This window comes from Anolis sagrei, chromosome 1 (assembly GCF_037176765.1).
Source record: "Anolis sagrei isolate rAnoSag1 chromosome 1, rAnoSag1.mat, whole genome shotgun sequence".
Lineage (NCBI taxonomy): Eukaryota > Metazoa > Chordata > Lepidosauria > Squamata > Dactyloidae > Anolis > Anolis sagrei.
In genome coordinates, this window is record NC_090021.1 from 175503195 (window position 1) to 175516182 (window position 12988).

Below are 12988 nucleotides of genomic sequence, written 5' to 3' on the forward strand. Positions count from 1 at the left end.
AAGGCTGAGCGAAGGAAGATAGATGCTTTTGAGATGTGGTGCTGGAGGAAACTGCTGAGAGTGCCCTGGACTGCGAGAAGATCCATCCAGTCCATCCTCCAGGAAATAAAGCCCGACTGCTCATAGGAGGGAAGGATACTAGAGACAAAGTTGAAGTACTTTGGCCACATCATGAGGAGACAGCAAAGCCTAGAGAAGACAATTATGCTGGGGAAAGTGGAAGGTAAAAGGAAGAGGGGCCGACCAAGGGCAAGATGGATGGATGGCATCCTTGAAGTGACTGGACTGACCTTGAAGGAGTTGGGGGTGGCGACGGCCAACAGGGAGCACTGGTGTGGGCTGGTCCATGAGGTCATGAAGAGTCGGAGACGACTGAACGAATGAACAACACCAACAAATCTGACTGATGGAGGCAGTTCAGATCATTGGTATTCAGCTAAGCATCTTGAATAAGTAAATAAAGTTAGAATTACAACTTCACTGCCAAATATTCACAACTATGTAAAGCCATATGAAGAAATTATTTATTCCATTCTGAATCTTGATGAGATTGCATAGCTAATGTTGATGTTTCTAAGATACTCTATACACTGGCACATAAATTGACCTCCTGTATAAGTCGAGGACAGGCCTGCTAGCCACATTTATGAAATTTGATATAACTTGTGGATATAAGTCAAAGGCCATTTCATACAGAAGGAAAAGCTTCAGGAGTCTAGTTGTTTCTGGTGGCAATGGCCACCATTCTCCTGCCCAGTGGAAAGAAGAGAGGGAATCGGTGCTTCTTTTAGATGATTCCAGGATACACTAAGACCTCGCCTTTCGACATTCTGCTCAGAGAAATTTCCTTCTTAAATAAAAGTTGAGGAATGGTACTTACAAAGACCTATGGCTAAGTCGACCCAGTTCTTGAGCCATTTTTTTGAGTAAAAAATTTAGATTTGTGCCATTGTGTAGTAGCAGTAACCTTTATCTGTATCCCGCCTTTTTTCTTACAAAGGGGCCCAAAGTGGCTTCCAACATCTAAAATACATTGAAATACAATACAAAATCAGCACCAATCAAAATACAAACACAAAACATAATAAGCAATCAATAAAACAAACATAAATAAACATTTTAAACGTTGGGACCTATAAAACCTAACTAAATCCATGTTCAATGTATTGTCGAAGGCTTTCATGGCTGGAATCACTCAGTTCTTGTGGGGTTTTTTCGGGCTATATGGCCATGTTCTAGAAGCATTTCTCCTGACGTTTCGCCTGCATCTATGGCAAGCTTCCTCAGAGGTGAGGTCATCACCTCTGAGGAAGCTTGCCATAGATGCAGGCGAAACGTCAGGAGAAATGCTTCTAGAACATGGCCATATAGCCCGAAAAAACCCACAAGAACTGAGTAAAACCATGTTCTTCTCACATTTTACTGCAGACTTACCTAATTTCACACTTTTCTAAATTTTGCAACTAAGTTTTCAAAATTAGAAAAGAACATTTATATTCACTACTTCAGGGGAAAATATTCAGGAGAAATGACTTGCCCAAGTGTGTATTTTAGGCAAAATTACAAAAAAATATTCAATATGAGAAAAGCATAAAAACACTTCCTCCCTTTCATGCAAACCAAGCAGGTTTCCCCCCAAAGCATTTAGTACAGTTCCACAAGTGGAGGTTATGCATCCCTTCTCCAAAATACTTGGGACCAGAAGTGTTTGAAATTTTAGGAGATTTTGGAATTACAATATTTGCATAATATGATATCTTGGAGATGAGATCTAAGTCTCAACCAAAAATTCATTTATGTTTCATATGCACCTTATAAACATAGCTGGAAGTAATTGTAGACAATATTTTTTTTAACAATTTTGTGCATGAAACAAAGTTTATGTACATTGGTACCATCATAGAGCAAAGGTGTCACTATGTGAGTTGCCCATGTAGAAAAAAATGCATTTCAGAGTATTTTGGAATTAAGAATTACAGATGAATGATGTTTAACCTGTATAGGCAGCTGCCAGTCATACAGAATAGAGCTTCAGTTCTGATCTCAGGTGAGATGGAAACAATAAATATGTTCCTTTTCTTCTTTATTTTCAGCGCTCTAAGTGGCATTTCCCTCCTGTGGTCACAAAAGAAGAGATCGAATTACAGGAAAGAAAGAAAATGGAGCTTCTGGAGCTTATCAAAACGGAAGTAAGTTGGATCTATATATGTTTAGGTAATAAATGCTTACCATGCGTGGCTATCAGAATATGCATACTATGATATTATGATAGCCTATGCACACTATGGAAATTTCTGGTCCTTAATTAGTCTCAAGGATACAGTTGATATATTTTAAAAATAGATAGAAGACACTATCAACTGAGCCTAATTTTGTATAGAAGAATTTCACCATTCCAGAAAAACTTCCTTACCGTGGAGAAACCCCATTTGCAAGAATTCTAGTCACACAAATATTTATTTTATTTTATTTTATTTTATTTATTTACTTTACTTATATACCGCTGTTCTCAGCCCGAAAGCGACGCACAGCGGTTCACAACAGATAAGAATACACACACACAAAATCCAATATTCAAATGTTTTGATAGTAAAGCAATATCTTGGACAAATAAACACAAAATTCAAAATCAACATTTTGATTTCAAAAAGATTGATATCATAACTATGTCCTACTAAATTTAATTAAGCTTATTTTCTGGAGTGTACCTTAAGCCTTCTATGTTCAGTGGGACATTCTGCTAAGGAAATACATTGCATTTTTAGATGGCAGTCTAAGAAGAAGTGCCATTGAATCCCATCGGGATGACTCTTATGTACGCTACTTTGGGTTGCAATTGAAAACTGCAGAGCTGCATCCCGATGGTTAACCGGGGCTGGTGACAGGGAGTATATGGCTCTATGGTTGCAATATCTCCACTGCCTGGTCCATTTCTGGGTATGATTCAAAGTGATCATACCCAGCTTGATGACCCATCAAGCTATTTGAAGAATTGAATCTCCTTTTTTTGAGCCCATTAGAGACCTAAGATCTTGTGGAGAGGCTCTTCTCTCTATCCTGCCACTTTCTCAGGCTTGTTTGTTGGGAACAAGGGAGGGGGCCTCCTTGGTTGGTGTCCCCATTCCCTCCCAAGGGAGACCCTGTCCTTGGTCTCCTTCCATCAGCAAATTAAAACATTTATTACCACCAGGATTTTAGAAACTGACTGAGATAGGCTGTAATGTTGTATGGTGCTGTTTTAAAGATGTATATATAGTCTTTGAATTTGTTTATTGATTTATTTACCTTATTTATACCCTGCCTTTCTCAGCCCTGTAGGGGACTCAAGGGGGCTTACATATATGGCAACGATTCAATGCCATGTTGGTATAACTAATTTAAGTGGTGTAGTTTTCAGTGTTTTTAACTATATGAATTTTTATTTGTTTTTTTAAAATATGGTACATTTATATTTCGTTCAAACTTTTGTATAGTTTTAAACCATTGTTTTAAATATATTGTTGAATTTCATTATTGAGATGATGGTGATTATTATTATTATTATTATTATTATTATTATTGAGTCTTGTAAATGAATAAAACAACAACTCAAGGGAATCCGCATCACATAAGAATGCTGTCAGCCAACAACAATTGGAAACTCTTCTTTCCTTTAGGAATAAATAGACAAAAACAAAGACCAGTACATCATAAATATTGTTCAAAGTCTATATTTAAAACAGTCTTCTTTCACCCCAATCAAAACAATTAAGCCCTCATATTTAAAACAGTCCAGCTGAATGTTTTCTGAAAAACCTACATAATGACATTACAAAGTCCATACAATCCTATTCTCGTTAATGTAATATCCTGTAGCTTTAAAACAGTCCCTTGGAAACCTTTTACCTTCTCTCTGCACTATTGGCCGATATGACAGGCCTTAATTAGCACAGATTTTTCACGTTCATGGATAGATTGAAATTTGGAAGCACTTAATGGGAAAGGTCTATTACCTTGACCAGGCTAAAATTACAGTTAGAGGACATTTCCTTGCTCTAAAGCCTGACTGCATACAAATATTTGATTATTAACATACTGCATAAAGAAAAAGAAAACATGTGATCTTAAACAATGAAGGGCCAGATGCTCAGTGTCAGTTAATCTTTCCCATTTACACTAGAAGGCCAACTGTGTTTAGTTTGTCTCCTTCATTGTTGGTGTCGTAAAGCAATGGCAGGCTCTTAAGCAAAAGGACTTTGTGTTTCGTGGGGACCCTAACATACACCCCAACTCCCTTGTTCCTTCTGACCTTATCTGCAGTCTTATAATAGCTAAAGGGAAAAATATTTTTCCCACACCAATTTGTCATAATACAAAGCATTTTTTGGCATCTAGGTCTTGATCTGATAAGACCTTCAACCCTCAGGAACATCTAGTGGTCTTTCTAAGAGATGAACACTCCTAGAAATTGTTGATGATTTCCATAGCTGACGGCAGTTTTGGAGACGGTGTAGAAATGTGCCTCATGGCTCTTGTTGCTCTGTGCCTTCAAGTTGATGCTGACGTAGAAGTGATCTTTGACTGAACGTTTCTGGCAAGATTTATCAAGGGGAGGTTTACCGTTGCCTTTCTCTGAAGCTGAGAGAGAATGATTTACCAAAGGTTACTCAGCAGGTTTCTATGGCTGAGCAAGGATTTGACCCCAGTCACATATCAATGCTACTCAACGTGGTTGTTTTTGGACTGTTGTTGGTCCTTGAGCAATTGATAGTCAGTCCCTGGATATCAGGATTTCAGTAAGGCCTTCAACAAAGTCCCCCATGACCTTCTGGCAAATAAACTAGTCCAATGTGGGCTAGGCAAAACTACGGTTAGGTGGATCTGTAATTGGTTAAATGGACGAACCCAGAGGGTGATTCTCACCCATGCTTCCTCTTCATCCTGGAAAGAAGTGACGAGTGGAGTGCCACAAGCAGGGCTCCGTCCTGGGCCCGGTCCTGTTCAACATCTTAATTAATGACTTAGACGAAGGGTTAGAAGACAGGATCATCAAGTTTTGAGATGACACCAAATTGGGAGGGAGAGCCAATACTCCAGAGGACAGGAGCAGAATTCAATACAATCTTAACAGATTAGAGAGATGGGCCAAAACTAACAAAATGAAATTCAACAGGGACAAATGCAAGATACTCCACTTAGGCAGAAAAAAAATGAAATGCAAAGATACAGAATGGGGAACACACGCTCGAGAGCAGTACGTGTGAAAAAGATTTTGGAGTCCTCATGGACAACAACTTAAACATGAGCCAACAATGTGATGTGGCAGCGGCAAAAAAAAAAAAAAAAAACAATGGGATTTTGGCTTGCATCAATAGGAGCATAGTGTCTAGATCCAGGGAAGTCATGCTACCCGTGCTCTATTCTACCTTGGTTAGACCACACCTGGAATATTGTGTCCAATTTAGGGCACCACAGTTGAAGAGAGATATTGACAAGCTGGAAAGTGTCCAGAGGAGGGTGGCTAAAATGATCAGGGGTCTGGAGAACAAGCCCTATGAGGAGTGGCTTAAAGAGCTGGGCATGTTTAGGCTTCAGAAGGGAAGGCTGAGAGGAGACAAGATAGCCATATATGAATATGTGACAGGAAGTCATAGGGAGGAGGGAGCAAGCTTCTTTTCTGCTACCCTGGAGACTAGGATGCAATGGAGCAATGGCTTCACACTACAAGAGAGGAGATTCCATCTGAACATGAGGAAGAACTTCCTGACTGTGAGAGCCGTTCAGCAGTGGAACTCTCTGCCCCGGAGTGTGGTGGCGGCTCCTTCTTTGGAGGCTTTTAAGCAGAGGCTGGATGGTCATCTGTTGGGGGTGCTTTGAATGCAATATTCCTGCTTCTTGGCAGGGGTTGGACTGGATGGCCCATGAGCTCTCTTCCAACTCTTTGATTCTATGATGCTTGGGAAGTGTGACTTGTGATTTTGTGATGTGAAATCCAGCATATAGAGCTCATTTGCTGTGACATGCTGTGTTTTTGTGTCAGTGAAATAATAATAATAATCCAACATATAGATCTCATTTGCTGTGACATAAAGTGGTTTTTTTTTTTGGTCAGTCAAATAATAATGTTGTATGATACAACTTTGACTGGCATGGCTCAGTCCTGTGGAATCACGAGAGTTCTTGTTCAGTCAGCTATCACTGCTATTTGGCAGAGAAGGCCAAAAGCCTTGTAAAAAGTATAGCTCCCACGATTCCATAACATTAAACCATGGCAGTTCGTGGTGTCAAGCTACATTCTTTGCATAGTGTAGATGTATCCAAATTTAAAGGAGTCAACTCTCTCCACCTGGAAAGTTTGCCACGTTTGATGTTTGACATCTTTCCCAAAATCTTCCTTGAAAAGGAAGATGAGGTGATCGAAAAGCTATTCCATGGTGAAGAGAGCCAAGATAACAATATTTTCACTCAATAGAAGTTGAAGTGTGTAATAGGAGGAGGAGGAGGAGGAGGAGGGGAAAAGAGAGAGGGGGCGGGGGAAGAGAGATCTCTATTACTGACTGAGTCATGGAAATCTCTTCATTGTCCCACAGCTAAGACCAGAACCTAAACAATAGTGTCTCTGCACATTTCCCTTATTAAGAATTAGTAGCAGTAACACCGAGGCTTTCAGTTTGTCTAATTCCAGTATTCTTGCTTACAGGGCATCAGAGCGCAGGAGAGGAGGGAGCGGCTCCTGGAGGAGAATTTAAGAAACACCACGCTTCCTCCCATCACCCCTCCAGGTACAGTATCACTTTGTATGAACTACAAATCCGTTTTTTTAAAGGCAGTGCCAGTAGCTTACTATATATAAACTTACTATATATACTCGAGTATAAGCCTAGTTTTTCATCCCTTTTTTTAGGCTGAAAAAGTCCGCCTTGGTTTATACTCGAGTCAATGTTATTTATTATTTTACTCTGTTATTGTTATTATTATTTTACATTTATTATTTTACTCTTGTATTATTACATTTATTATTTTACTTTATTATTGTTATTATTACATTTATTATTTTACTCTATTACTACTGTTATTATGTTTCCCTTATTTTACTCTATTATTATTAAGTTTATAACATTTATGATTTTCCTCTCTTTATTATTATTATTATGAGTCTCCTTCGGGCTGATATGGGCGGGATACATATGTTGTAAATAAATAAAATGAATAATTGGAAGGATACTTAAGCACATTTACATCGGAGAAGCTTAGAATAATGCTTTAATCAGAGTTGGACAGTCTTATCTTAAATTCCAGTTTTATGTAAATATTCAAAAACATTTCACTTCCTGATGTCTCAATTAATGTAATTTTATTGGTATCTATTTTTATTTTGAAATTTACCGGTAGCTGCTGCATTTCCCACCCTTGGCTTATACTTGAGTCAATCAGTTTTCCCAGTTTTTTGTGGTAAAATTGGATGCATCGGCTTATATTCGGGTCGGCTTATACTTGAGTATATACGGTAATTCACATTTACACATTTAAAATACCAAATTCATTTTTCATTGTCACATATGAAATCCAGAAGCAACCTAGAGGAAGGCCATCGCTTTAAGACTTAGGCCCCTTCCACACAGCTGTATGAAATCCACACTGAACTGGATTATATGGCAGTGTGGACTCAGATAAGCCAGTTCAAAGCAAATATTGTGCCTTATTTGCCTTGATATTCTGGGTTATATGGCTGTGTAGAAGGGCCCTAAATTTTAAAAAACGGCTCCACCTTGAGTGATGTACCTACCATTGCACGAATGGCCATTTATTTATATTGGGTGACAGGGGAAGCCACATTTCATAAGCAGTTCTCCCATCTTCTGGTTTATCAAGGTGATCGCTGCTCCATATGTGCATCAGATATGAGAGAATGATTATGACCTCTTCTTTTCTCAATTGATGCCTGGAATGACAGCAGCAACAACATCTGGAAAAGAAATTAGACAAATTGACTTTTCTACATCAAGGCATTTATTTCTCACAATAATAAATAATCACAGTACGATCAGGTCCTAAAATAAAGATTATTATACCAAACAGCATTTTACAAATGACTTAAGTTTAAAAATAACTTGTGTTTTAATCCCCATCTGGATGGAGTGAACTATCCTTGAAATAAATTAATACAGCATCCAAATTTCCCTTAACTCCCTGGAAAAACACAATTTCATAATAATATTAGCAGTTCCATTCCTTAAAAAATTGTTTTAAACCTCCAAAGTGGACATATCTGTAACTGTAATTTTTTAAAAAAAATGTAATCTGTGTTTCTGGGAGGAAAGACACTTGCTAAAATATTGGAAATCAGTTACATTAACAAGATTTCTGGGAGTTGTAGGCCAAAACACTTGGGGACCCACAGGTTGAGAACCACTGCTCTAGAGTCAGATATGAGGCTCCCCCGGGTCTATGGTGTGAGCTACCTCTTGGGTGAGCTAAATTCCCCGTCTGACTGTCCATGCATTCCAACTATTTGTAGTCCAACTTTCGCTAGTCACCTCTTCTCCATTTTCCTCAATTCCTTAAGCTGTCTCTACGCTTTGTGTATTTGTTTAGGTATGGCCATATTCAAAATTCATTGAAATGTCCGAAATGCATTCTGAATTTTCATATTTGGAGTATGTTTTCACATTCTGAGTAGCATTTTCCAAGCTAGTTGCATGAGGATATTATTGCACGAAGTTGGTTTGGTGCATGTGTGTTAGCAGCTTCTTAACAATGAGTGTTAACACTATTTAATATCCCATGATACCATTTCAAAGCAATGGCTTTCTAGTTTTCTCTTGTTGTTTGGCCATATCTTTGAATGCACAGGGGAAACCCATGAAAAGTCTTATTCCAGTTTTTTCAGAGGAATCAGAAGCCCTGCTGCAGCAACATTGGAAAAATAGATATTGTTTTGAGTATGTTGTGGGCATTACTTTTCTCTGCTCCACTTTCTTGATCCCAAGCAGGGGACTCCCTGAAATCCTAACAGCTGGTAAACTGACTGGGATTTCTGAGAGTTGTAGGTTAAAACATCTGGGGACCCACAGGTTGAGAACAACTGCCCTATCTGAACAGCAAGCTTCTTGGTTCCCATAGAAAGGTAGAGCTTCCTTTCAATACAAGGCTTTGTAAATTATGTCACACTACCTGGAATGCAGGACTCACCACCTATACGTTGTAGCATACCACAATCCCCTTGGCAATCAAACAGGCCAAAAGGCAGAAAAATGTGAGCTTATGTAATTTGAAAGGTTCATTATACATATTGGTTAGTAAAGTATAGGGTGCTTCAAAAAGATAGACCCAGTTTGAAATCACTATATTTCTGCAACCCCAAATTGTCCATGAATGGCACCTTTTCCACTTGGAAGGATGGAGCCTCGAATTTGGAAAGATTGTCACTGGGTGTTCTCCCAGCACACAAACAGCCCCTAGCCCCAGTCATTGTCAAGGTGGGAGCCCCACAACAAAAGGCACCACTTGATAACTCATTAAATCATTTGTCATGTTTTGTGTAATTCTAACATATGTCCATCATGAAATAGACTGCTTTGAAACTGGGTCCATAATTTTGAAATACCTTTTACATTTGGCATGCTAAACCACTACAATTAAGGGACAATGGTAGTTTGCTTTTAAGTTCAACTATATGGAAGTCCCCCTCTCTCCTTCTGCAAATACCAGAGGAAAGGATTGCAACTCTTGCGGTCGGTCGTGTTAAAGTAGCACGCCCAGTTCAATTTTCTTCTTTTCCTGTCGACAGGTGAGTTAGTCTGCAGGAGAGCTTGCTTTGTATTAGCTGACTGAATACAGTTTGCAATTGTCGTGGGGAAGGATAAGAGGGGCTTGGCAAGCAGAGATCCAAATGTCTTCTCTACTGCCTTGAACCATTCACGTTGTCTGACCCTTGCCTCTCCCTGCAGTGGATTCCCTGCACAGCTAAGCTGGCCAGCTGTCTGTTTTTTCCACCTTCATTTCAATTCTGCCCAGAGGCTTTTGAAAGACTAGCAGCTGCCTTGATTTAAGTTAGTTTGTGCATGAGGTGGTGCAATACCAATTCTGTTGGTCTTTTCACAAACAAACTTTCTGACATTTGAAGAAATGTCAGAATTGTAGTGGCACTGGAGTCATGGGGCCATGTCCCTAAAACAAGTCAGCATTGTGTCGAAGTGCAGCAAAACAAAGTGGATTATTTTTTGCCATTATGTCTCCAGTAGAACCCCCTGCTCCGAAAGTGACGAAGAAGAAATGGTGCTCGTCACGGTTAGAAGAGCTAGCAAAACCAAGACAAAGGTGAGAATAAAACAGGTGATACAAATCAAGGTTATGGTTGGCTCAGCCTTTCCACTACTCTCCTCCATCTTTATTTTATTTATTTATTTATTTATTTATTTACTATATTTATACAGTACATGGAGAGAGAGTTGCCAGATGTACAAGCTGGGTTTAGAAAAGGCAGAAGAACGAGAGACCAAATTGCGAAGATTTGCAAGATAATGGAGAAAGGCAGGGAGTTTCAGAAAAACGTCTATTTCTGTTTTATTGACTATTCTAAAGCCTTTGACTGTGTGGATCATAATAAATTGTGGCAAGTTCTTGGTGGACTGGGCATACCAAATCACCTTGTCTCTCTCCTGAGGAATCTGTATAAGGACCGAGTAGCAACAGTCAGAACTGACCATGGAACAACAGACTGGTTCAAGATTGGGAAAGGTGTCCGGCAAGGCTGTATACTCTCACCAACCTATTCAACTTGTATGCAGAACACATCGTGCGATGTGCGGGGCTTAAGGAATGCAAGGCTGGGGTGGATATTGCTGGAAGAAACATTAACAACCTTAGCTATGCAGATGACACCACTTTGATGGCTGAAAGTGAGGAGGAGTGGAGGAGCCTTCTAATCAAGGTGAAAGAAGAAAGCACAAAAGCTGGGTTGCAGTTAAACATACAAAAACCAAGGTTAGGCAACAAGACTGATTGACAACTAGGAAATCAAGGGAGAAAACGTGGAGGCAATGACAGACTTTGTATTTCTAGGTGCAAAGATTACTGCATACGCAAACTGCAGCCAGGAAATCAGGAGACACTTACTTCTTGGAAGGAGAGCAATGACCAATCTTGATAAAATAGTAAAGAGTAGAGACATCAGACTGGCAACAAAGATCCGCATAGTTAAAGCAATGGTATTCCCTGTAGTCACCTACAGATGAGAGAGCTGGACCTTAGGGAAGGCTGAGCGAAGGAAGATAGAGACTTTTGAGATGTGGTGTTGGAGGAAAGTTCTGAGAGTGCCTTGGACAGCGAGAAGATCCAACCAGTCCATACTTCAAGAAATAAAGCCCAACTGCTCATTGGAGGGAAGAATAGTAGAGGCCAAGATGAAGTACTTTGGCCACATCATGAGAAGGAAGGAAAGCTTAGAGAAGACAATTATGCTGGGGAAAACTGAAGGAAAAAAGGAAGAGGGGCCGACCAAGGGCAAGATGGATGGATGGGATCCTTGAAGTGACCTTGAATTGACCTTGAAGGAGCTGGGGGTGGTGATTACTGACAGGGAGCTCTGGCATGGACTGGTCCATGAAGTCACAAAGAGTCGGAAATGAATGAATGAATGAACAACAACAACAAAATATTTATATACCGTCCCTCTCAGTCCGCAGGCGACTCGGGGCAGTTTACTAAGCTGGGCTATGTGAATAAGGGTTTCCTTTTACAGGCTTTAGGAGAAGGGAAGTACATAAGACTCCCAGTTAAGTGGAACTCAGGCAACCCAAATTCCTAATCAATCAACAAAAACCCAGATTCAAGTGTATTGCTGGTACCATTTATAAAGGAGAACTAACACTGGGGCATACGTCTTCTATGTTTTTCTCCTCGTGCTTTCTCCTCAGTTTGCCCACTCAGCCATGAAAACCCACTGGGTGACCTTGGGTTAATCACCAACCCTGTCATCACTTTGCCTTACAGTTACCTTAAGTCAGAAAGAACTTGAAAGCACAGAAGTGATTGAATCTCATTTAGTTGTACTCAACTATCATGCCCTTTTAAACAGTTGATCATTTCCCTGGTGCAGTGCAATTCGGGGAATATTTTCTTGGACGTGGGTGCAGTTGAGTTCATTGGAGCTTGCTTCTCTATGTATGGGTATTACAGCCAAAGCATCTTAACTAGATAAGGCGTGGGAGATCCCATAGTTTTTTTTTAACAAATCGTGTTCATAACCTTAATCTAAACCTATGGTGGTGGTTTATCACCCTAAATCCACTTTCTTATCCAGCTGGAATAGATCTACTGAATCAGTTGCTTAAGGATAAATCGGTGCCTCTTTAAATACCACCGATTCAAGGAAGAGATAGACAACACACCCAGCCTCACACTCTCAAACATCTGAGATTTAATTCAGGTTAGAACCTACATGTTTGTACCAATTGGTATTCTCCAAATTTCTTCAACGTATGAGCAAGATATTGTCTCTACTTGTAAAAGTACCACTTATGTATAGACTGACATGATTTGCGTGTTTCTCTGCCATTGGCTATAACATACTAAATGTCTTCATCTGTTGTTTTTTTTAATTTCAGAACTATGAAGAAAAAATGAAAGGTTCAGGGGACCTCATCTGCTTGTTCACTCCAACTGCTCTCCATTACCCCCATTAGTTGCATTTGTCCATTTGGTGGATTCCCACCTTAACTGCACACCTCGGAGGGACTCTGAAAGCCAACAGCCTTTCTGCAGAATACGACCGGGCGTTGGGCTGCCTCACTTGGGGAATAAGTCTCTGCGAATGCTTCACACATCCGCTTACTGGCAGCAAGAACTCCAGGACAAGCCTCCGCCTGATCAAAGCACTCCAAAAACAAACAGTGAGGTGACCAAGGTCCCCGTTGACCAAGCCACCACCACTGCCAAGAAATCACTCCGACAGAGGATTGCAGATGAACTGAAACACTATTACAACGGATTCCACTTGCTTTGGATA

The 12988-nt window shown here is 39.9% G+C and overlaps 1 long non-coding RNA gene across 1 annotated transcript; it reads left to right on the plus strand.

The window, feature by feature from the left end:
• The first annotated feature begins 2099 nt into the window (after positions 1–2099).
• Positions 2100–10299, plus strand: LOC137095932 (uncharacterized). Its single transcript, XR_010909080.1, has 3 exons — positions 2100–2189; positions 6680–6761; positions 10224–10299. It is a non-coding gene; the product is annotated as an uncharacterized lncRNA (long non-coding RNA).
• The last annotated feature ends 2689 nt before the right edge of the window (positions 10300–12988 follow it).